Genomic DNA, 26,920 nt, shown 5'->3' with positions numbered 1-26,920 from the left:
CCTGTTATTATTACACCTTTCCAGAATCTGTCTCCCTATCTGCTCCTCAATGTCCCTGTTACTATTGGGTAGTCCATAGAAAACACCCAGTAGCATTGTTGACCCCCTTCCTGTTCCTAACTTCCACCCACAGAGACTCCGTAGACAATCCCTCCATGACTTCCTCCTTTTCTGCAGCCATGGCACTATCTCTGATCAACAGTGCCACGCCCCACCTCATTTGCCTCCCTCCCTGTCCTTTCGGAAACATCTAAAGCCTGCCATTCCATGTAGACATTCCTGTCCCTGAGCCATCCAAGTCTCTGTAATGGTCACAACATCATAGCTCCAAGTACTGATCCATGCTCTATGCTCATCTGCTTTGTTCATAATATTCCTTGCATTAAAATAGACACTTTTCAACCAGCGGATCCCTTCTCTATCACTTGCCTATCCTCCCTCTCGCACAGTCTACAAGCTTTTTCTATTTGTGAGACAACTGCCCCTTCCTCCATCTCTTTAGTTCAGTTCCCATCCCCCAGAATTTCTAGTCTAAACTCTCCCCAATAGCCTTAGCCTCTGAGATCCCATTGAATTCAATCTGAATCATTGCCGTGCATATTGTAGAGACCAATAATTTCTAAAATTATTTTCATCTTATTTAATGTTTCTAAATTTTTTCACTGTTAATTCCTTTAACATTACTATTTTTTTCATCTTTTAATTATTTGTCCAATGTTATATTCCAGAATGTCTCTTAAATATCTTAGACACTGATGCCTTTGATGAGGCAAAGTCCACCCCCACCTCCACCCAGCAGTGCATTGTGCTGGGACATCTCAGATATATTCCAGGGACAAGACTTCCATGCTACATTACCCAACAATCATTGCTGCTGAGACATTGCTGTAATGCCTGACAATGCTAGTTCAGCTCAATGGAGAACAAAGTAGGGATTGCAGTATACTATTGAACCAGTAACTTCAGCACAGATTCAAGACACAGCAACAAGATAAAGGCTATAAGTCTTAGTAAATAGGCAGAAGGGTTACAATGAAACACCCTTATGTATATAAATACATGGTGTTCTCAGATATGACGGAGAGTTTGAAAAAAAGTAAGCACTCTGTCACTGAAAGAAAATAACAACAGCAAGTGCTGCAGAAGCATGAAGAAATATTATTCATAGAGCAGCTTCAGAATTAGTAAATCTGTGTACCTGACCCATCCCTAGATATACAATTAGAATGAAATACTGTACACTGATATAAAACTGTATAGACATTGCAAGGAACTATTCCAAAATTAAGCACAAACAAGAACGCCTAGAAAACTAAGATATCACAATTCAGCCTGTTATTTTTCCCTGTTCACAAAAGCTCCATTCCCCATTATCCAATACATTGATGTCACTGTATATACTGTATATGTTATGTATTTAATGCGTAAGCAATATTTGAGTAATCTTGTGTGTGTGTATGTGTGTATATCTATATATATACACATATAGTTTGATTAAGCATTATTGTTCTTTTAAATAATTTATTATGGGTTATATGTAAAAAGATACATCATCATGCCACCATGTGATATATGCACACCTCGCTTAAAAGTAAACTCAAAGTTGGACTCACATTTCGGACTCCCATGTATTCTTTTGAATTAGTTTAATGTTTTGAAATTACAAAACATAACACCAGCAATGAGGTATTTTTAATCAGAACCTGAGACGGTTACTGACCTGTTGAAGCGCAGCGAGATGTTCAAGTTAAAAATAAAATGCTGTGAGGAATAACAAGTAAAAGAAAAAGGCAGCACAGCACGTGCAGACAGTCTTCAGAAAGGGAGATGTAACTGAGCTTTTCTAAAAAAAAAGTCAGAAAATGAAAGAATTCAATTCATAAAGAGTGAGTACCAGATGATAATAATCGTAAACGTAAAAGTGAGAGTAAGCATTCGGCACGGACTAGGAGGGCCGAGATGGCCTGTTTCCGTGCTGTAATTGTTATATGGTTATATGGTAAAGAAGAGCAGAAATGGCTGGCTACATTGGGAAGATAGGCACATTTGATTACACAAGAGTTAATATGGATATTATCTATTGAGCAAATTGAACAGTATTCTGAAGCAACTGAAATAGCCAATGAGAAACAAGTACCAATTTTTCTGAGTGCATTGTGTTTAAAGGCTTATCGTTTGCTTTAAAGTTTGACTGCTCCAACCAAACCAGTAGAAGTGAGCTTTGCTGATATTGTCAAAGTAATGCAGGAACATGTAGAATCACAGCCATTGTTGATTGCAGAACACTTTAGGTTTCAAAGTGGAATCAAAGTGAAGGGAGTCCATTTCAGCATACGTGGCTTGATTGAAGATATTGTCTGAGCATTGTCAGTTTAATAATAACCTTAATAACGCACTGAGAGATTGTTTAGTTTGTGGAATCTTACAAGATGCATTCAAAAACATGTCCTAAGTAAAGCACAGTTTACATTCAAAAGACCAATTGAAAACGCTCTATCAATGGAAACCACAAACAGGGACACGATTGAGTTGCAGTCAGGAATGTAACTGAGCATGAACAAAGTCTAAACAGAAACTGTCTTGGCCGGACAAATTGTGTTACCATTGAGGCATGGGCTCTCATACACCAGACAAATGCAGATTTAAAGGCAAAGCTTGTTGAAAATGCAACAAAGTAGGACACATACAAAGAGCATATTGAGCAGACAGGGAAGAGAAAAGTCAAGTTTCAGTTTCAAAAAGAACATTCATCTGAAAGCTGTTGATAAAAATCCTGATAATGATAGATAGATAGATAGATAGATACTTTATTCATCCCCATGGGGAAATTCAACTTTTTTTCCAATGTCCCATACACTTGTTGTAGCAAAACTAATTACATACAATACTTAACTCAGTAAAAAAAATATGATATGCATCTAAATCACTATCTCAAAAAGCATTAATAATAGCTTTTAAAAAGTTCTTAAGTCCTGGCGGTAGAATTGTAAAGCCTAATGGCATTGGGGAGTATTGACCTCTTCATCCTGTCTAAGGAGCATTGTATCGATAGTAACCTGTCGCTGAAACTGCTTCTCTGTCTCTGGATGGTGCTATGTAGAGGATGTTCAGAGTTATCCATAATTGACCGTAGCCTACTCAGCGCCCTTCGCTCAGCTACCAATGTTAAACTCTCCAGTACTTTGCCCACGACAGAGCCCGCCTTCCTTACCAGCTTATTAAGACGTGAGGCGTCCCTCTTCTTAATGCTTCCTCCCCAACACGCCACCACAAAGAAGAGGGCGCTCTCCACAACTGACCTATAGAACATCTTCAGCATCTCACTACAGACATTGAATGACGCCAACCTTCTTAGGAAGTACAGTCGACTCTGTGCCTTCCTGCACAAGGCATCTGTGTAGCAAAGGACTGTGTAGCCTTAAGATTTACAATCTGAAAACTATCAATAGACAAGCAATAGATAGATAGATAGATAGATAGATAGATACTTTATTCATCCCCATGGGGAAATTCAACATTTTTTCCAATGTCCCATACACTTGTTGTAGCAAAAACTCATTACATACAATACAATACTTAACTCAGTAATAATATGATATGCATCTAAATCACTAGCTCAAAAAGCATTAATAATAGCTTTAAAAAGTTCTTAAGTCCTGGCAGTTGAATTGTAAAGCCTAATGGCATTGGGGAGTATTGACCTCTTCATCCTGTCTGAGGAGCATTGCATCAACAGTAACCTGTCGCTGAAACTGCTTCTCTGTCTCTGGATGGTGCTATGTAGAGGATGTTCAGGGTTTTCCATAATTGACCGTAGCCTACTCAGCGCCCTTCGCTCAGCTACCGATGTTAAACTCTCCAGTACTTTGCCCACGACAGAGCCCGCCTTCCTTATCAGCTTATTAAGACGTGAGGCGTCCTTCTTCTTAATGCTTCCTCCCCAACACGCCACCACAAAGAAGAGGGCGCTCTCAACAACTGACCTATAGAACATCTTCAGCATCTCACTGCAGACATTGAATGACGCCAACCTTCTAAGGAAGTACAGTCGACTCTGTGCCTTCCTGCACAAGGCATCTGTGTTGGCAGTCCAGTCTAGCTTCTCGTCCAACTGTACTCCCAGATACTTGTAGGTCTTAACCTGCTCCACACATTCTCCATTAATGATCACTGGCTCCATATGAGGCCTAGATCTCCTAAAGTCCACCACCATCTCCTTGGTCTTGGTGACATTGAGACGCAGGTAGTTTGAGTTGCACCATATCACAAAGTCCTGTATCAGTTTCCTATACTCCTCCTCCTGTCCATTCCTGACACACCCCACTATGGCCGTGTCATCAGCGAACTTCTGCACATGGCAGGACTCCGAGTTATATTGGAAGTCAGATGTGTACAGGGTGAACAGGACCGGAGAGAGTACGGTTCCCTGTGGCGCTCCTGTACTGCTGACCACTGTGTCAGACCTACAGTCCCCCAACCGCACATACTGAGGTCTATCATCAGTAATGGATAGAAAATTAATTAAATTGGAATTAGATTCAGTCATTCCACAAAATGAGTTTAGGTTCAAATGTACTAAATTGAAGCCTAAGAGCTTGTACTGAAGAAAATATAACATGTAGGAATGACATCCTTAACAGTGAAATACAACAACCAATGGGCCACATTGAGCTTGTATGTGGTAAAAACAGGAGGAACAGCAATGTGGGAACATGATTGGTTGCTTCAACTAATAACTTAATTGGGGATCCATCTATAATTTACATGCTGCATCCCCTGCAATGAAACCATCTGAACGTGAATTAAGATAGGTATTAAATGAAGCCACAACTGTCTCCGTGCCAAACACCATGAAGCATTGCCCAACAGAGGTTAACCAGGTGCTGGTACCAACCTCTGTGCCTCTGGTTAGAAAGCATATTGGACCAAGAAAGGACTATACTGCTCAGAGGAATTTTGAATGTGACAAAAGCAGTGGTCCAACTATAACAGTTTTTGTAGGTAGCATGTCTGAGAAAGCTTCTGATATCTTAATCAAGCAGTTGCTTGCAGGATGTGATTTGGTTTTAAGACTATAAGATATAGGAGAAGAACTCATCATGGCTGATCCATTTTTCTTCTCAGCACAAATCCCCTACCTCTGCCCAACCCCCCACTCCCATGACCCTGACCAATCAAGAATCTATCAACCTCTGCCTTAAGTAAAGACTTGGCCTTCACAGCTGCCTGTGGCAATGAATTCCACAAAATTCTCCACTCTGGTTAAAGTACTTCCTCCCCATCTTGTTCTAAAAGGACGCCACTATATTTTGAGACTGTGTCCTCTGGTCTTATACTATTTCACCATAGGAAATATTCTCTCCACATTCGCTCTATCAAGGCCATTCACCATTCGATAGGTTTCAATTAGGTCACCACTCATTCTTCTAAATTCCAGTGAATACAGACCCAGAGCCATCAAACACTTTTCATATGACAAGCTGTTTAATCCTGGAATTATTTTTGTGAACCTCTTTTGCACCCTCTCCAGTTTCAGCTCATCCTTTCTATGATAGGGCCCCACTGCACACAATATTCCAAGTGAAGTCTCACCAGTGCTTTATGAAGTCTCAATATTATATCTTTGCTTTTATATTCTAGTCCTCTTGAAATGAATGCTAACATCACATTTGTCTTTCTCACCACAGACTCAACCTGCAAATTAACCTTCTGTGAGTTCTGCACAAGGATTCTCAAATCCCTTTGCACCTCAGAGTTTTGTATTTTCTCTCCATTTAGAAAACAGACAACCCTTTCATTTCTTCTACAAAAGTGCATAACCATACACTTCCCAACACTATATTCCATCTGCCGCTTCTTTGCCCATTCTCCTAATCTGTCCAACATCTTCCCAATCACTGAGATCTGACCAACTGGCCTATAATTTCCATTCTTGTGCCTCCCTCCCTTCTTGAATAGTGAAGTGACATTTGCAATTTTCCAGTTTTCTGGAACCATTCCAGAACCTAGCAATTCTTGAAAGATTATTTATAAATGCCTCCACAATCTCTTCAGCCACCTCTTTCAGAACCCTGGAGTGTACAACATCTTGTCAAGGTGACCTCTCTATCTTCAGACCTTTTAGCTTCCCAAGAACCTTCTCTCAAGTAGTGGAAACTTCAAGCACTCCATGACCTCTGATACCTGGAAGTTCCACAAAACTGCTAGTGTCTTCCGCATAAAGACTGATGCAAAATACTTACTCAGTTCATCCATCATTTCCTTGTCCCCCATTACTACCACTCCAGCATCATTTTCCCACAGTCCGATATCCATTCTCACCTCTCTTTTACACTTTAATTATCTGAAGAAGCTTTAGGTATCTTCTTTAATATTATTGGCCAGCTTACTTTCATATTCCAACTTTACCTACTTAATGACTTTTTTATTTGCCTTACGATAGTATTTAAGAACCTTCCAATCCCCTAACCTCCCACTAGTTTTTGCTCTATTATATGCCCTCTCTTTGGCTTTTAAGTTTGTTTTGACTTCCTTTGTTAGCCATGGTTGTGTCATTTTGCCTTTTGAATACTTCATCCTCTTTGAGATGTATATATCCTGTGCCTTCCAAATTGCTTCCAGAAATTCCAGCCATTGCCGCTCTACCATCATCCTTGCCAGTGTTCTTTTCCAATCAATTCTGGCCAACTCCTCTCTCATGCCCCTGTCATTCTCTTTACCCCACTGTAATACTGATACGTCTGACTCTAGCTTCTCTTTTTCAAATTTCAAGATTGAATTTGATCATATTCTAATCACTTTCCCCTAAGGTTTCTTTAACATTAAGCTCTCTAATCAATTCCGGTTCATTGCATAACACACAATCCAGAATAGCTGATCCTCTAGTGGGATCAACCACAAGCTGCGGCTATAAAGTCATCTCATGGTGTTCCAGAAAATCTCCCCTCCCCCTCCCCCTGCTTGGAATCCAGCACCAACCTGATTTCCCCATTCTATCTGCATTTTGAAATCACCCAGCACTATTGCAACATTGCCCTTTTGGCATTCATTTTCTATCTCCCATTGCAACTTGTAGACCACATCCTCACTGCTGCTAGGGAGTCTGTATACAACTTCCATTTGGGTCTTTTTACTCTTGCAGTCCCTTAGCTTGATCCACAATGATTCAACACCTTCTGACCCTATGTCACCTCTATCTAATGATTTAATTTCATTTTTTGCTGACAGAGTCAGGCCACCCCCTCTGCCTTACTGCCTACCCTTTTAATACAGTATGTATCTTCGGACATTAAGCTCCCAGCTCTAACATTCTTTCAACATGATTCAGTGACGCCTACAACATCATACTTGTCAATCTGCAACCGTGTTACAAGTTCATCAACCTTATTCTGTATATTGCATGCTTTCAAATATAACACCTTTAGTCCTATAGTCACCTGTTTTGATACTGTCAGCCTTTCACATTGCAACTCATCCTGTTGACTGCAATTTTCCCCTATTATTGGCCTCTCCTTGCTAGAAGTCTCACTATATATTGCCCATGTTTGTAAACCAACTACCTCATCTTCAGCACGATCAGTCTGCTTCCTATTCCTCTGCCAAATTAGCTTAAACCCACCTGAACAACACTAGCCAACCTGCCCGCAAGGATATTGGACCCTCTTGGGTTCAGGCGTAACCCATCCCTTTTGTACAGGTCATACCTTCCCCGCATGAGATCCCAACGATCCATAAATCTGAACCCCTACACCCTGCACCAGTTCCTCAGCCATACATTCACCTGCTAAATCATCCCATTCTTACCCCACTGGCACATGGCACAGGCAACAATCCAGAAATTACTACCCTGGAGGTCCTGTTTCTCAGCTTTCCACCTAGCTCCTTAAAATATCTTTTCACACTTCACCTGGTTTACCTATGACATCAGTGCCAATGTATTCCAATACTTCTGGTTGCTCACCCTCATACTTGAGAATACCATGGACATGATTCGAGATACCCCTGATCCTGGCACCAGGGAGGCAACATACTAGACCATTCTTAAGCAGGAAGAGAGGTCAAGGAGTTACACCAGTGTCACCTACCAAGCAGACTAACTCACCTTATCAGGAAAGATATTATCCCACAAGAGTTAGAAAGCCTCTGCAGTGAGTAACTCTTTCAGCCTGAATGGGATTATTTAAAATTAACTGTGCTATGCAGGTCTGTATTTAGTTGTTGAATTATATTATATACTGTGTATGTAGTTGAGATGCATTCTCTATTGAGTTGGAGTTTATAGCTAAGCAGGGAGGAGTATTGTGTATTTAATATTTATGTAATACAGTATTTAAGTAATTATATATATATAGTTTAATATTATAGACATATATTTTAATATAGTTTAGTTACAAAACATAACAGTGTACACACAGTCAACTTGTGTAGAAGCTTGTGATAAAGCACCTTAAGTACTTATGCATTAAGTTAGATTAAGTTTTATACATTTACTCTGGACCTTTTTCAAGGATTCTCCCCTGGGAAAAAGAGGTAAAGAAGGAAGAGAGGATCATTTCACAGCAAGACTTTTGGCTGTAGAAGGAGCAGCAGCCTTGATCAGCTGGGAGCCTGAGAGTCAGTGTTGGCAATACGGAGTCAATATGTTGCAACACCCTGTTCAGTTAACTCCCTACTGTGTTGACTGAAGAGGTTTTAAAACTTATGAAACCTTGGCAATGTGAGACAAAAAATCCCTAACTTCTCAGTCTCCCAGCTGGTTAAGGCAAGTGCTCCTTCTACCAATGATGTGAGGAAATTCTGAACCTCATATAAGATAGAAAGGAAGAGAAAAATGAGAAAGCATCTTAACTTCCTCCTATAGTACCATCAGTAATATTCTATCACTTGCCTTCCTTCTTCTGGATAGCCATCAGCCAGACAGTTTTATATATTCAGAGGCCCCTTCACTTTTGAAGGGCGATGGCCTTCAAAATAGCCGAAGAAACATGTGTGCATTTGGCAGCAGAGGAGAAAAGGACTGGTAACAGCCCACTTACAATGTCTGTAAGTAGAAGGCATTTCTCTTATCCAATCATTATCATAAAGATTAGGTTCAACTTGGAGTGCAGAACAGCATGCCAGGATCATCATTAAGTTCACCTAAAATGAGGTCCTGGTATAGTGGGACTCCAACATAGGGATGTCTCCATACTACAATATAAAACCAGCAGTAACACAATCAACACATCAGATCTAATATCCACAATAGTCTGCAGCCCTTTCACATCCAGCAGCAAACACTAACAGTGTCTGCTAAAGATAGCGGAGTCAAGGGACAAGGCAGGAATGGGGTACTGATTGTGGATGATCAGCCATGATCACATTGAATGGCGGTGCTTGCTCGAAGGGCCGAATGGCCTACTCCTGCACCTGTTGTCTGTTGTTTCAATGACAGTGGAGTTCAGCACCGAAGTGCAAAAGATAAATTTGAAGGTAACGTGGCCAAGTACTGTATGTTGATCCCACTACTCATCATAGAATCCAAATATCACTTCAAATTCTAAACAAAATGTTGCTTGCACTAGATTTTACAGAGGCAGTTTCTCTAACCATGATGTTTCAATACACCTACATCAAAGTAAGAAGGTGGGAAATTATCCAGGTATCTTTATGCATAGTTGAAAAAATTCAATATTGTCAAAAACCACCCACAAGTTATTCTCATTCAAAAATTTCTTTTCTGCAATCTGTAGGGAAAAATAGCACCAACAGATGATTTTTTAAAAAAGGAAAGCTTATTAACATCCAGGTATGAGTCTAAAACATGAACTCTTTATTCCTCTCTGTAGCTGCTGCTTGACATGCTGAGATCCCTCAGTATTGTGTGTTACTCTGAATTTCCAGCATCTGTAGAAATTTGTGTGTTTAAAACCCAGAGGGATACCACTGCATGTTAATTGTGTGAAAGGTCACCAGTTACTTTTCTGACTTCACTGCCTGGCCTGAAGCTAACTGTATTTAATCACATTAAAAACATTAGCCTCAGGCCAGGCGGTGAAGTCAGAAACATTTCAAATTAGTCTGAATAAGAACAATGATTGAGGCAGAAAAAGAGTTTGGCTGGGCTGGTCATTTGCATTAAATGTCAAATACTGCAAATAAAAGTAAAAATAAAAGGAAGCAAAAATCAAGAATGAGTAAAAACTAAATAGCTGGCTTAACTACACCAAGGATATAAATGAATTTACTGTACACATCCAAATTATTTGCAGAGGACAAATGATGCAGTTATGCCATATAGTCACACACACCATTAGTTCGCAAAATTATTGTTCATGTTAGATGTATAGTGGTTTGTTTGTTTTTTAAGTAAACTTGTTTTCTTTATTAAATGATGACAAGAAGCCTATCTGGTCATTTGATTTGTTACACAGTATGCCACCATAAAATTCATCATATACACATTCTGGGAATAGTGCACAGGAGATGCCTGTCAACCATACACCAAACTTACAGATTTTTTTCCTTCTTGGATGGTAAATAAGCTAGTCACCCACACAAGTTGAATCTCCTCACATTGCAGATCTCCACCTTGCTTCATATTTGTGTTTGCTAACAAAATCTTAGACAAGTCATTTGACAGAAATCTAAAGTGGAATTCAAAAGCCTTCTGGGGGCATTGGTTTGAACTAAAATTGCAGACACTACATACTTGCAACAATTCACATCAGAGCTCATGGCTGCTTGAATTCTGAAGAAGGGAATTACAGGGTTAATTCTTATGCTTCGCATTCCTATCAGTGAACTCAGCAGCAAACGAATATATTGAAAATTTAACATGAAAATGTGTATGGCTTACTGCCAATATTTGAGGTCAGAAAATCACGTAGATCCTGAAACCCCATCCTTAGGCCCACCAACCCTACACTAGGGTATGAAATCAGAAAATTAACTTTATATGGCAATTCTCTCCCATCTGTGAAACAATGTGTGCATGCAATAGATTGCAAGCACATAATGGTCACTTAGGGGGCATTCAAGGGCTGATCTATTTGATATTCAAGTCAAGAGTTACAACATTCAAAACCCATCCAAATGCCAACAGTCAGCAGTTCATGCTCTGGCTGTCTCAAAGATAAAATCAGTTAATAACATGTTTGCAAGCCTGGTGCTGCGATTAAGAGTGTTGTTCAAAGAAGCTGGACGTCATTTCAAATGACGGCAGGAGCATATCGGGGGAGGTGTTCAAAGATATTTAGCTCCTTTCCTTTCAAAGATTTATTTTCCAGGTGACAGTATTTTGTGAGCAGAGAGAAGCTTCTACAATCATCAAAGATGCAAAGGTTTTTTGTAAAAGGGGAGTTCTTCATTTTGAATATTGATTTTTTATATATAGTTTGTATTGACATGTAAATCAGATGTTCGATAGCAAGGAGGACATTCAAATAGCATGAGAGACCATTGATGATACAATAGCACAACAGTCAGACTTCCTGCCTCACAGCACCAACAATAACTTCAGAAACAAAGTCAGGTTTATTATCACTGTCTTATATGATGTGAAATTAGTTGTTTTGCAGGAGTACAGTGCAATGACACAAAAGGTACAAGGTAACTAAATAAATAGAGCAAAGAAAAATGGAATAATGAGATAGAGTTCACAGACCATTCATGAATCTGTTGATAGAAGAGAAGAATCTATTCCTGAATATTGAGTGTGGTTCCTGTACATCCCTGTAGTGTTCTTGTACAGGTGTAAGAATTCTGAACTAAACACCAAGTTTAAACCGTAGTCAATGAGGGCACAATCGCAGTAAGATTAACCGTTTACTGCTCACTCTTCCACATTAACGTATGGTGAAAACTGTTGATAAAACAATACAAAATATATACAGTATTTGTTTCCTTCTTGGCATCACATTTACATCATAAATACTTGTAAAAGTAAAACTACAACAAAATATATTACATTAAAGTACAACATACAGTCAGAATCTACCTACGCCATCAACTGGCTTTAAATACACTTCACACAAACTATCCAGTAATGCTTTCAATAGCACAAGAAAATAAACTTTATCAACCATCATTACTTTTAACAGAATCAGCGTTAACATTTTTACTTCAACATATCGATTATCTTATAAACTTACGGCGTTGCTTCTATGATGTTTCTTAGTGCGTAGAAAGAAATTTTCCTCGTGCAGATCCTGCACACACATGCCCCCTCTTTCCTGTTTCTCCAAACAGGTATTTTCCCACAAGACACGGTGAAACTAGGTGTGACATCATCGCATGCCGCGATACATCACAGACAACAAATTTACTTTCAACAACCTTAACTTTAACTAGAAAATAATTACAAACGAATTACTAAAGTGAAAATGTAATAAAGCTAAACAAATGCCTTAAGGGTAACACAAACCCGATGGTAGCAACAGAAAAGGAGCATATCCCAGATAGTGAGGGTCCTTAATGATGGATGTTGCCTTTGGGAAGCACTGCCTCTTGAAGATGTCTTCAGTGCTGGAGAGTGTTGTGCCTGTAGTGAAGCTGGCAGAGGCTACAAGCACTGCAGCTTCCAGTAATCCTGCAACAGGCCGCAATGCAACCAGTCAGGATGCCCTCCACTGTACATCTATAGAAATTTGCTAGAGCCTTGCTGACATATCAAATGTCCACAAACTCCTAACAAAGCAGAGTCACCGGCCTGCCTTATTCATGAATACATCTATATGTTGAGCACAGGACAGGTCCCCTGAGATGTCGACACCCAAGAACACAAAGCTGTTCTTTTCCACTGCTGACCCCTTGATGAGTTGTGTTCTCTTGAACACCTTACCTAGTCTTGTTTATATATGTGACTCCAGATCCATTAATGTGGCTGAATATTAAATGCCTCTTCAGTTCAAGCATAATTAAAATACATAATTGATGATGGTGGCACAAGCTGTATCCATGTGCGATAAAGATATATTAGAAAATTGCCATGAAACCTGGCAATTTCCCCATGATGCACTTGCAGCATTTCTCTTGGTCTCCACCTACTCCAGCCATTGCTTTCATTCTGTCCAACCTCCCCTCCTTTCCTGCAAGTTATGAAAACATTTTTGTCCAATTTTCCCTAGCTCTGATAAAGAAAAAAATTCCTGACCTTAAACATAATCTCTCCATATCTGTTGTCTGACTGCAGGGTATAATAATGTCTTTTTGCGCACAATTGAACTACTGAATTAGTCTTTACTGTTTTCTTTCTCTTACTCTGCATCAATTTTCCACTCCTGATCGTAAGTTTGCATTCTTTGGCCCCTTTGCAGTGCAGAATACTGGAGCATGCAGCAGATGGCGATTAAGATAGAATCTCTAGGTGTGAAGTGAGCTGCAGCCATAAGACCTTAAGTGTTGTTTTAATATTGCTCATTAGTGGTTATGTTCTTTTAGTAGGATTTCTATTTTTAGTATACAAATTTATATCTCTATGCAGGAAGAGTTTCAAAATTAAGTTAAGCGTTAAAGTAATATGAAATTTGAGACATTATTTTTGTTGTCTTTAAAACAGGTCCTCAAAAGGATATGCTTCTTCCCATTCCCAAATCTGTTCACAGCCATCTTCACTGCCAAATCGAGCTAAGGGGAAATTTTTCTGCAGGGTAGTCCCCGAATTGGGAGCATGAACACTAAATTCTCAAATTTCCTTTAACTGTTCGCCCTCTGTCCCTTTATCACTTTTTCTTTCCTGCTGATCGACCTGGCCCTATCACACTTTCTCCTTCCTCTCCATCTGCCCATCACTTGCACTCTCCTCCCACTGGTTTTCCTTGACACCTCCCTCCCTTTATTCCATAATCCTCTATCAAATCACCCATTCTTAAACCCTTTTTCACTTCCTCCTGTCACCTCCCAGTTTCTAACACCATTCCCACACTTCCCCTCCATTGCCCGCCTTTCACACCCTGGCCTATTACCTGCTAGCGCTTGTCCCACCACCATTTATACTGACAATCACCCCTCTATCTATAAACCCAGGTGAGAGCTCTTGATCTGAAATGTTGACTGTCCTTTCCCCATCTCAGATTCTGCCTGACCTGCTGAGTTCCTTCAGCACCCTGTGTATTGTGCCAGCTCCAGTATCCACTGTCCTGTGTGTCCTCAAAAGCATTAATTCACAACTGATTCATAGCTTAAGTACCTGAATGTAAAGATGCAATACAAACATGGAAGATAGGTTGGCAAAAGATAGAATATAAGAAATCTAAATGCTGACTTATTATTTTCAACCCCAAAATGAAGAAAAACAACTTTTGAAAAGGTAAAAACCTTTTAACCACTTTGGCCTATCTATCAACAACCTTAACCAAAAACACTGGAATGGAAATAGGTCATCCCCTCTCCCAATGGACTGCCTAACAAGAGAATTCATCAATTTCAAAGTTCAAAGTTAATTTATTCATTTTTGAGGGCATTCACAGAAGAAAAATACAATGGAATCAATGAGAAATCTATACATAAACCAGTACTGACTGACAGCCAATGTGCAAACCAGGACAGACTGGATAGTTAAATAGATAAAATAAAATAATACTGAGAACATGAGTTGTACAGTCCTTGAAATTGAGTTCTTAGATTGTGAAATTGGTTCAGAATTAAGGTATCCATGTTGGTTCAGGAGCCTGATGGTTGCACTATAATAACTGTTCTTAAACTTTGTAGTATGGGACCTAAGGCTCCTCTACTTCATTCCCAATGTTAGCAACAAGAAGAGATCATGGCCTGGATGGTGGAGGTCCTTGATAATGGATGCTGCTTTCTTGTGTCACCCTCAGGTTCGATTGGCGGCATAAGTCTAGGAAAGACAATCTCTGGCCCTGTCAAACATGTGAAGTTTGAGGGGCAAAGCACCTTGTTTGTGTGGATGCTGCGTGACTTGTTCCCCTGTCACAAATCAGTACCACAAGATAACAAACAGTACACCAAATGCAATTCAACAATTTAGCTTTATAATTCTTAATTTCACTAAAGGATTAGTAAAGAAAAACTAAAAGAAAAGGGCCCATTTTAACGAAACAGTCTAAGGTGCACAAGTTGAAGCTCACAGTTTCCCTTCTGCTGGTCCTCCATCGATTTTCCCGGGCTTCGACAACTCCCGGCCCCACTCCAAGTCCACTTCTTTCTGTTGTCCACAACCTCTCCTTTCAGGCATCTTCCCTCTCCATCTTCCGCCAAACAAGGACCCAGATTACTTCAGTGTCGGGCACACAGCACAAAAACACATTCCCCTTATTGGACAGCTCACATTCCAAAGCACCCGTTATCTCTACCCATAACCCAAACACTGTTTACACAGAAAGACCATTTCACTAGCAGTGAAACCAATCCCAGGGCGTTACAGCACTCCTGGTAGATATGCTTTGCCTTTGATGGACTGAGCTGTATGCACCACATCTTGTAGACTTTTCCATTCTTGGCTTTGATGCAACTTGTCAGAACACTCCCTGCTGTGCATCTATAAACGTTGTCAAAATTGCAGATGGCATACTGAATCCCTTCATTCCCTGAAAGAACAATGGAGTTGGCCTCACCAACAAGTATTATTCTATGGAGCCACAGATTAGCACAGGGCATAGGGCCTGAATGTGTGTGTTGAAGTTGGATCAAGTACAATGCATCATTCTTGAAGCAACTTCAAATTTTCTTTACATAATCTTGTGTCTTATACACTCTGTGACTGTTTTTAGTTCTTCATGGCACAGTGCCTAGAAAAAGGGACCAGCGAAAATGTTAAATCATCACCTGTGTTGTCAAATTGCCAAGAAGATATGGAAATAACAACTTAACACTGAGCAACCGTGATCATATTATGCTTGATGCATTTTACATGAAACTGTTCAGCTTGTACAGCAATTCAAAACTTCCATGATCAATATTTCCAGGTGTTAGCCCATTAAATTATTTGGGGCAATAAATTCAGACCAGACCTCAGCTGCGATTTCAACTTTTCACCTTTAGTTACTAGTTCAATATAATAAATGTTGTTAACTATCAAGCAATGTAGATGATTAAAATATAGATGGCAAGAACTAACTTGTGCAGATTATATCAATATAACCATGAGTGAAAGTGTTCCATAGTATATTACTATTTGCAATCATTAAATTACAGCTAAATAATAAGAAGCTTCAGTGAAGTCATTTTCACCATCCTTGATTATGTAACACTTACCCAACAGGCTGGTATATGTCTAGGGGAAAAGGAGATCCAGCCACTAACCAACCCCACCCCCGTACACGCAGGTGCTGTGAGAATCAAGTTTATGCCGCGCGCACACACACAATATCAAACTCACACTAGATACCATTATGGAATACACTTTAAAGATTTTACTAAAACTAAAAGAGTACTATGCAATACAGTATATATGATGGAAAAGAAAATAAAGTAAAAGGCACCAACTTATCAAAGTTCAGTCAGTTTAGTGCACATTGTTGGAGCTCAACCATCGAACCATTCGACCCCTCGTCACTTTCCTCCGACCTCCACGTCCTTGCACCTGGGACCACCCTGGTGGTCGACCGAGCAGTGCAGCACACGTCCACCTTCCTTGGCGTCTTCTTCCCGACTCTCCGAAAAGACCGCGAAAACCCCCAAGCTCCCAGCCCCACAAGACAAAATAACATTCCCCCATTGGTTAACAAATGAATACAATCCCAATATCAGCAAGTCTAAAGCTAAACAACTGCGAGAGAAAGCACTTATCATACAAAGAAGCATTCCTACTCTTAACAAAACAAAGAAGCCATTTTGATTAACATACACAGTATAATTATTAAGCAGATAATTAAGGTTATGTTTATATTTAGTATAAAATGGAAAAGTTTTGTTGATGTTCTTATATTCATCAGTGATGCAAGTTGAAGCATACAACTTCATCGTCCAGTGGGTTGGAGGAGTAGAAATAGGATTACACTCAGAACAAGCATATACACAATGGGCTAACAGTCACCTCGTGTGTTGTATAATCCTTTCAGACTGATGGGTGTTCTACTGTCCTTTCTGACTGAGTCCAAGGCTTTGATGGGGTCAAGAAAGGCCCTATAAAGAAACTAACAAGTTTGGTTAAAAACATATTACACTGCTATTAATTCATTAACGATGCAAAAATGCAGCAAAGTAACAAAAAATCTTAATTCTGACTACATTTTAGGTCAGCAGGTCGATTCAAATAAATGGAATTTTTAACTGTACTCCAACCTTTTCTATTATAAATGTAAAGGACTAGATAGTCCGCACAGAGTATCCAGGACCTCAGCTTAGCACAGTCATGGAGGTCAAACATATTGCACAGCAGAGGTGGATGAGTGACAGCTCCTAATAGACCTGCCACCTGCAGCAATGATGAGGCATCGGTGATCTGACCCAAAGCTTCTTCATTTTGACAATAGTCTTCCTAGCAATACTTCTTAATTTCAAGTGATGTGACTACTTCAGAGGTGTATCCCATAAATGGACTCTTCAGCATCAGATTAAACCAGTTTCATTGCCATATCATGACTCCTATAATGTCTCAATTCATGATGACAATAAAGACCTGCATTTTAGTACCAAAATCAAGGCTGAAGTATTCACAGCCAACTGCAGCCAAAAGCACTGAGTGGATGTTCGATCTTAGTTTCCTCTTGAGAACCTAAGCGTGAGAGAAGCCAGCCTTCACTAATTTCATTCAGTCCAGTTGATTGAATGAAAGAGCTGAGGCCACAATAAGTGGTGTGGGACCGGACAACATCCTGGCTGCAGGTTGAGGACTTAGGTCCAGAACTAATTGCGTCCCCAACCAACCTGTTCCAGTGCATTTACAACACAGTCATGTGGAAAATTGTCTCTTCCATACAACAGAGGTCAAATAAAAAACCGCTAATTGCTACTTTATCTGCCTTTTCGCAGTCATCAGCACATTGAAGCAAGGTGCCAACCACAAAGTGTTAGGAAATGTAGAGGAGGCGTGACCCAAAAGCAGAGCAGTAGAAACAATTTAGTAGTAATGATATTTTACTAATTAACTACCAAATAACAAGCCACGGGGGCCACAGATACAGATATAGAACAGATACTTGACATGAAAAGCAACAAGGTAACTGAAGGCTAGGAGCCACTGGTTGAGACTGGCTGGTTCAAAGAGTGAATAAAGGGCTGTGGATTAGAGCTAGGTTGAAATAGGCTGCAGGTGATGAGTTGGAAACAAGAAGCACATAACCCCGTCGGCTGGTGGAGAGACTGGGAGATGCCTGCCCGTACAGCAGGCCTGACACAAAGCTTTTGTGTGTCACTTATTCACTATTAACCCGTATACTGAATGAGGCATCAAGGTGCTGTGGTAAACCCTGATAAAACTGGATAGTGTATTCCAAGGGAAACAGTCCATTGGTGTGATAACCTTGGAGAGGAATCAACTTAGCACCAAGTTACTATTGCAGGAGTACGTCAAGGCAGTGTGCTATCCAGCTGTCTTAGCTGTTTCATAAATGACCATCCTTCCAACAAAACTTCAGGAGTGAGGTAATATACTGTGTTCACTTCCTATTGCACCATACAGTATTCATTCATAGGTAAGTAATGTCAATGCCGGATAAGAGACATGTTTGTTTGACGACCTACCCATCAATAATATTTCCATCATCATGTTCTATTTTCCCAGAGAATTCTTCTCCATGATGCCAACAGCAGTTTCTATATCACCATTAGCCATCTCTACTCAGGAACTTGAGATTCTGCATGATGCCGTCAGCAAATAAGAAACATTTCACACCGATGCATTTCAAATCAAAGCTGGAGGTTTTTAATCAGGCTTGTTTGAAGAAATCCATGCCCAATTACCATTAGCATATGACCTGTAGCACCAGAGGTCCCAACAAAATACAGCACTGCTATACTAAGATAAGGAATGCCAGCCATTCCATGCCTAGCCCACACGTTGGGAAATATGGTCACATGGCTATCCTTCTCCTACCTCCATTTAAGCAGAATATGAAGAACATAATGTTGGTCATGGGAGGTAGAGGAGCAGCTACAGAATTGTTTCAAGTCGGTGGACTGGGCCACGTTTAAGGACTCACTAGAACACTAGAATACTACAGCACAGTACAGGCCCTTCAGCCCTCGATGTTGTGCCGACCCATACATTCCTTAAAAAAACTACTAAACTCACACTACCCTGTAACTCTCTATTTTTCTTTCATCCATGTGCCTGTCCAAGAGGCTCTTAAATATCCCTAATGTTTTAGCCTCCACCACCATCCCTGGCACGTCATTCCAGGCACCCACAACCCTCTGTGTAAAAAACTTACCCCTGATGTCTCCCCTAAACTTCCCTCCCTTAACTTTGTATATATGCCCTCTGGTGTTTGCTGTTTGTGCCTTGGGAAACAGGTACTGGCTATCCACCCTATCTACGCCCCTCGTAATCTTGTAGGCCTCTATCAAGTCCCCTCTTATCCTTCTATGTTCCAAAGAGAAAAGTCCCAGCTCTGCTAACCTTGCCTCATAAGACTTGTTTTTCCAATCCAGGCAACATCCTGGTAAATCTCCTCTGCACCGTCTCCATAGCTTCCACATCCTTCCTATAATGAGGTTACCAGAACTGAAGACAATACTCTAAGTGTGATCTCACCACAGATTTGTAGAGTTGCAACATGACCTCTCTACTCTTGAACTCAATCCCCCTATTAATGAAGCCTAGCATCCCATAGGCCTTCTTAACTACCCTATCAACCTACGCAGCGACCTTGAGGAATGTATGGATTTGAATCCCAAGGTCCCTCTTTTCATCCACACACTTAAGTAACCGACCATGAACCCTGTACTCAGCCTTCTGGTTTGTCCTTTCAAAATGCATAACCTCACACTTATCTGGATTGAACACCATCTGCCACTTTTCTGCCCAACTCTGCATCCTGTCTGTATCCTCTTGTAACCTTCGACAACCTATAGCTCCATCCACAACTCCTCCAGTCTTCATGACATCCGTAAACTTACTCACCCATCCATCCACCTCTTCATTGAGGTCATTTATAAAAATCACAAAGAGCAGAGGTCCCAGGACAGATCCTTGCATCACTCCACTAGTCACCGACCTCCAGGCAGAATACCTTCCTTCCACTATTACCCTCTACATTCTTCCTGTAAGCCAATTTTTTATCCAAACAGCCAAGGTTCCACGGATCCCATGCCTCATGACTTTCCAGATGAGTCTCTCGTGGAGGACTTTGTCAAATGCCTTGCTAAAATCCATGTAGACCACATCTACCACCCTACCCTCATCAATTTCTTTTGTTACCTCTTCAAAAAGTTGGAAATTATAAACGGCATGGCAACAGGTGAAGGTAACACAGCTCTGGGACGCTACTGCCAGGAAGAGAATCTTGTCTTTAAAGTTCTTTTGTTGCTTGACAAAGTGCCAGCCCATCCTAAACATTTGGACAGCATTCATCCTAACATAACAGTGCGTTTCCTGCCGCCTAACACAACATCACTGATTTAACCACTCGACCAAGTTGTGATCCACATTCAAGGTGCATTTTTTTTGACGGTGAACTATCTCTCAGATGCCGCAAGCAACAGACGATTTTGAGAATCCCAGGAGTTTACCAATGGTGAGGGAATGGTGAAAGTTGGAACAGTTGGCACAAATGGCGATGGACATGGACCCAAGTTTAGAACGGAGTCAGCATTTCAGTCATTCTCTGCCGTCAACCCTTCTTCCGTACAAGCAAGTTTATGTTGAAAAACAAAATGCTGCCAAGCAAACAACCCTCACCACTTTCTTCAAACCGGTGTCATCTCCTGCTGCCGGCAGTTCTAAGAGTTCTGTGAGTCTTCCTTCACCCCTTCCTGTGCTCGATATGATCCTGACAACCACAACCATCCACCTTATCCGTGTAAAGCTGCCCGACACCACAACAACCACTCATCTCACGGAGCAAACACACCTGCCACTGTTGCTGAGTACTGTACACTCTAGTATGTTAACTTTCTATGATTTATTACATTGACTATTACCTTAAATTGATGAAATATAATACGAATGTGCCTTGTGGTACTGCTTTTGTGTCGTATTGGTGTGAAAATGTCAATAAATTACAGATAAAACATATTTAGGAAGCCCTCTGGAATGCATCCCTATTTTCTCCATTTAAATAATTATTCACATTATGCATTTTCTTATTATGTGTCGACTGCGAGGAACGTATCCCCCGCATATAACGAGGATAGGGTGTACTCAACAACTGTGTCAGGGCTTGAATGTTATCGCCTCTTACAAAGTGAAATCAAGTGACATAGGTGACAGCAAGGGTTCGCTTCCAGATGAGCTAAATGTCTTCTATGCTCACATTGATGCTCAAAGCATAGAGGGACCATCACATCTCCCACAACCCTTGATGATTCTGTGATTTCAGTCTCTGAGGTCAACATGAGAGCACCGTTCAGGAGGGTGAACCCATGGAAAGCACCCAGCCCAGATGGGGTACTAAAGACCTGCGCTGATCAATTGGCTGAAATGTTCACTGAGATCTTAATCTCTTGCTTTGGCGGTCTGAGGTACCCTCCTATTTTAAGCAGGCTTCAATTATACCAGTGCCTAAGAAGAACGTGGTAACCAGCTTTAATAACTATCATCCAGTAGCACTTACATCCACAGAGATGAAGAATCTTGAGAGGCGATGAAACATGTTGTGTTTGTAACTTCAAAACATTAAACTGATTCAAAGCAAGACATGGGAGTCCGAAATATGAGTCTAACTTTAAGCGAGGCGTGCACGTATCATGTGGTAGTGTGATGACGTATGCAATTCACATATTTATACATTAAACATGTAATGAATTACTTAAATAAACAAGAATGCTTCATCAAAGATATATAAAAGATTACTCAAATATTGCTGACACATTAAATACACAACACTGCTTAGCCATAAACTCCAACTCAATAGAGAATGCATCTCAATGAAATGCACAGTATAATATATAATGCAACCACTATATACAATCCACAACACAGTAAACTTTAAGTTGCCCCATTCAGGCCTAAAATTTTAATTGCTGTGAAGAATTTCTGATTCTTGTGGGATAACATCTTTCCTAACAAGGGGAATCACTCTGCTTGGTAGGTGAGACTGGTGGCTGTGTAACAATCTCAGGTTCTGCAGCCTCCTTTGTGTTGATTGGTGCAGTTGACCAGTTGACTCTGAGACTGCAGGAAGTGGTGCCGATAGCTCTGTACATCTTTCTTCTCCTTTTCTAGGCTTTTTCTGGTGTGTGCATATTGACCTTGAGATGGTGCACTTAGTTCACCACAGTATGCTCTAATTAATCCTATTGCTTCCTTTGAGATTGTTTCCTGATCCACAAAACCATCTGATCAATCTTCTGTTTTCATATCTTCATTGACTCCTTTCTATTTGGCCTTCCTTTCATCCAGCTGGGATTTGATCTTTGCATCTACAAGCCCCTTTTCATCTCCCACTTGAAGTTCATGCAAGAACCTTATGATACAACATGTACCCATCAGTGCCAGCTTCCGAGGTTTAGGTGCTCTAACTCTTTGGAATGTGGTTAGCTGCACAGTCCCTTTAAAGATTCAGGACAGTCCCACTAATTGGCAATTATGTTTTGGGACCCAAGGATTGAGCATTTAAGGAACACCTGAACTGTGGTTTGGTGCTCAATTGTAAGCCTACTTGAGATTTTGTCTATGTGTTTGTTTAATGCATCGATTCGCGACCCAGTTTAAAACTGTGTCTCGATCCTAGCCTCGGATACTCCAGGACTTAGATCTAAGCCATTCTCATCAAGGACTCTTGTCATACCTTAATGCATGCAGAGTAGGTTCATGGTTCTTAATACTCACAAAAGCTGAATTCTTGTAACTTTCCCGAACTCTCTTCCAGCCTAAAACAAAGCCACATTTTGCAAATAACTGCCCGATTAAGATATCAGAAGCTTTCTCAAATATGTTACCTACAAAAACTGCTGTAATTGCTCCATCTCTTTCATGACTTTCACAATTCCTCTGAGCAGTATAGCTCTCCTTGGTTCAAAATGCTTTCCAACCAAAGGCATAGAGGTTAGCACCAACACTTGTTTGCACCCTGTTGGGCAATAGCTTATAGTGTTCAGCATGGAGACAGTTATGTCATCATCCAGTACCTTTCTTAATGGGCTTTCAGTTGGCTTCATTGCAGGGGATGTGAAATGCAAGTAGTGGATGGATATCCAATCAAGATGTAATTGTCTCAGCCAATCACATTCCCACATTGTTGGTCCTTCCATTTTTACCACATACAAGCTCAATGAAGCTTGTTGGTTGTCGTATTTCACTGTCATGAATGCCATTCCTACAGGAGTGATCTTTACTCCAGTCAAGTTCCTAGTTGGATATCCATTTTGATTACATAATTTGCCCTTTTGTTCTGGTGTAAGCCAAATCGCTTGTCTCCTATCACTTTTCAAATTGTAAATCTCAAGGGTACCCAGTCCTATGTCACTCTCATCATTATCAGATTTTCATCAATGAAATGCAGATTAGTGGTCTTTTTGAAACTCATCTCAAAATACTGTTGAATCAGCTTAGAGTACATGAACCAGTTAGCAGTTGAGCAATCGAACCCATCAACCTTTCTGACATAACGAGCAATTTTTTATGATTATTATCACCCAGTACTCACTCCTATATGAATCTGTGAATTCTGCCACCTACTGCCTTTTTTTAACTCGACAGGCTCTCTAGTGCAGGACCGTGCTTTTTACATAGTTCCTCGCTGCACTTTTACAGGTTAGAAGCTTATCGTCAATGTTATGTTTTGTATCTTCAAGACATTAAACTAATTCAAAGGAAGACATGTTTACTTTAAGCAAGGTGTGCGCTTGTCACATGGTAGCACGACGACATATGCAATTCATATATTTATATATATAACCCAAAATGAATTATTTAAATTAACAAGAACACTTAATCAAACAACTTATATGCAAGATTACTTAAGTATTACTGAAACATTAAATACACAACAAAACTTATCAACTCTTGCCTGACAGGCGACTTGGATCCACTCCAATCTGCCTACTGGCACAACAGGTCCACAGCAGATGCTACTTCATTGGCTCTTCGCTCAACCCTGGAACATCTTTGCAGCAAAGATGCATACATCAGTATGCTCTTTCCTGACTACAGACTGGCATTTAACACGATCATCCCCTCAAAACTAATCAATAAGCTTCACAAGCTTGGCTCAACGTCTTTTTGTGCAGTGGGATCCTCGATTTCCACACTGGCTGTCTCCAGTCAATTTGAATGGCGACAACATCTCCCCCACAACCGCCATCAGCACAGGTGCACCACAAGGTTGTTTACTTAGCCTTCTGCTCTACTCACTTTACACCAACGACTGTGTGGCCTAGCACAGATCCAATGCCATATTTAAGTTTGCTGATGACACCACTGTTGCAGGCCAATTCAAAGGTGGTGATGAATCAGCATGTAGAAGGGAGACTGAAAATCTAGCTGAGTGCTGGCATGACAACAACTTTTTACTCAATATCAGCAAGGTCAAGAAGATGATTACTGACTTTCGAAGGAGAAAATCAGAGGTTCATGAGCCAGTCCACATCAGGGAATCAAAGGTGGAGAGGGTCAGCAACTTTAAATTCCCCCATATTATCATTTCAGAGGACCTGTCCTGGGTCCAGTACAAAAGTGTAATTACAAAGAAATAACAGCAGCACCTCTACTTTCTCAGGAATTTGCAAAGATTCAATATGACATCTATAACTTTGATTAGCTTCTATCGGTGGGTGGTGGGGAGCATATTGACTGGCTGCATCACAGACTGGTATGGTAGGAGCAATGACCAGGAATGGAAAGTCCTGCAAAATGTATTTGATACAACTCAGTCTATCACGGGTAAAGCCCTCCCCACCATTGAGTACATCGACACAAAGCATTGTCGCATGAAAACAGCATCCATCATCAGGGACCCCCACCAGCCAGGTCACGCTTTCTTCTTGCTGCTGCCATCAGGAAGACGATACAGGAGCCTCAGAACTCACACCACCATGTTGTTAATAGATAGGGTGATTATAATACATGAATACTTCATGAGATGTTGAAGGAACTTTACAAGTATTGGGTGTAGTTTATGTAGATTAAGAACTTCTATTAACCATGAGTGTGGGACTGAGCCAATGCCTTTTGGTAGCCAATATAGCAACATGAAAGATTTCTGCTTTTCCATTGGGCTTGATTCAGAATTACAGAATTTATTATCAGTGTTTCTTACATCCTTTCACATCCTCACGGCATCCGTTCTGCTCTTCTCCAAGTATATTGTAGTTATCTAAGTGAATGGTGATTAGTTTCGAGATACACAATGTTACAGTTTCATATATAATTTGTAAACAAGTTATAGGATGATAGTTTGATGACTCATTAGTGATTTCCCCTTTAGGTAAAAGATCTGTTTTACCTTCTGTCAAAAATTCAGGCACTTTTTCAGAATTTTAATAAAACTGTTGAAATGCATTAATAGTTACAGATGAAGGTAAGTAAATCTTTTATGCCAATAATTATGAATAATATCACTGCCAGTCCTTTTCCAGGGTGCATATTTTTTATCACTACTTTCATCACATCCATTGTAAGATCTAGCATTTGCATTTCTTTAATCGCGTGTTTACACTTTTTCTTCCCTAGTCGAGCTTGCTTCTTGATTGTGCGTCACCCTTTTTGACCAGATATTAGACCAGAAGTTCATTATCTCTGTGTTTATTGGTAATCCTGTGCTAGCATTGGTGGTATTTAGGTACATCAAATTTAGTTTCAATATCCTGTATAAACCTTTTTCATTGCTTCTGAACTGATAATTCTCTTTTCTTCATCCGTGTATTTCATGTATCTATTTAGTCTGGCTTGGTACACACCAAGCTTTTGTTTTAGTGTATCCATAAATCCTACCATGCTTTTGTTAGACTGATCATGTTTTGTATGGACCTTATATTTCCCCAGTATTTCCTTAACTTCTCTCTTAACTTGCTTGCTCGGGTTATCCATTTTATACTCCATTAGGTGGGCTATTTCTGCTCTTAAGGTTTCAATTTTTTTTTATCTCTTCTGTCATTTCAGTACTCTCATTTCTTTACTCAGTTTTGAGTTTCTATTAACAAGTGTTTCTATTTAGGAGCCATTGCTCTGCATTGCCGTTGACGCTGCACGATGTGTTATTGTGTGTAGTTCTTCAAATGTTTCAAGTTTTCCTAAACACTGTGATAATATAATATTGTTAAGAGTATTAACATTTTTTTACAAATTTTGATGGCAGTTTTGGTATGTAGGGACTTTTCATTTGGTCACTGCCTATATATTCTGTTAGTGTGGTGTTAAATATTAGGAAAATTTTGTTTGTAAGCTCTGCTTCATCAATTGCATTCAATGGAGGCTCTAGGTCTGTGTTGTTGCTGTGAATGTCCAATTGTGAAGCAATTGAAATAATTTTATTTTCATCAGTGCTTTGGTGGGCTGCGTATTCATAATTTACTTGCATAGTATTGTTGTGATCTTTAGGTTAGCTTCTTTCTAGCTCTTGTGTAACTTCATGTTTTATTTGGTTTAACACGTCCATAGGGATTATTATTATGTATTTTTGATATTTATTTTTTCTCAGCTCATGCTGGTAAATCCTGAGGTACAGGCATAACCAAGCATGCTCGTTTGTCCATTGCTAGGACTGTTCTAGTGGTGTTCAGCAGTGCGGATTTCTGAAGATTTGCATAGATATTGCTGTGTAGTCCTAATTGGTTAATACTATTGTGTAGTGGCTTTGGGGCGATACCATTAGTAGATATTTCTATCAGAACAATGTATACCCTGTTAAAGTTCCAAATCTTTCAATTTCCTCTT

This window comes from Hemitrygon akajei, chromosome 17 (assembly GCF_048418815.1).
Source record: "Hemitrygon akajei chromosome 17, sHemAka1.3, whole genome shotgun sequence".
Classification (NCBI taxonomy): Eukaryota; Metazoa; Chordata; class Chondrichthyes; order Myliobatiformes; family Dasyatidae; genus Hemitrygon; species Hemitrygon akajei.
This window is presented reverse-complemented; position numbering follows the sequence as displayed.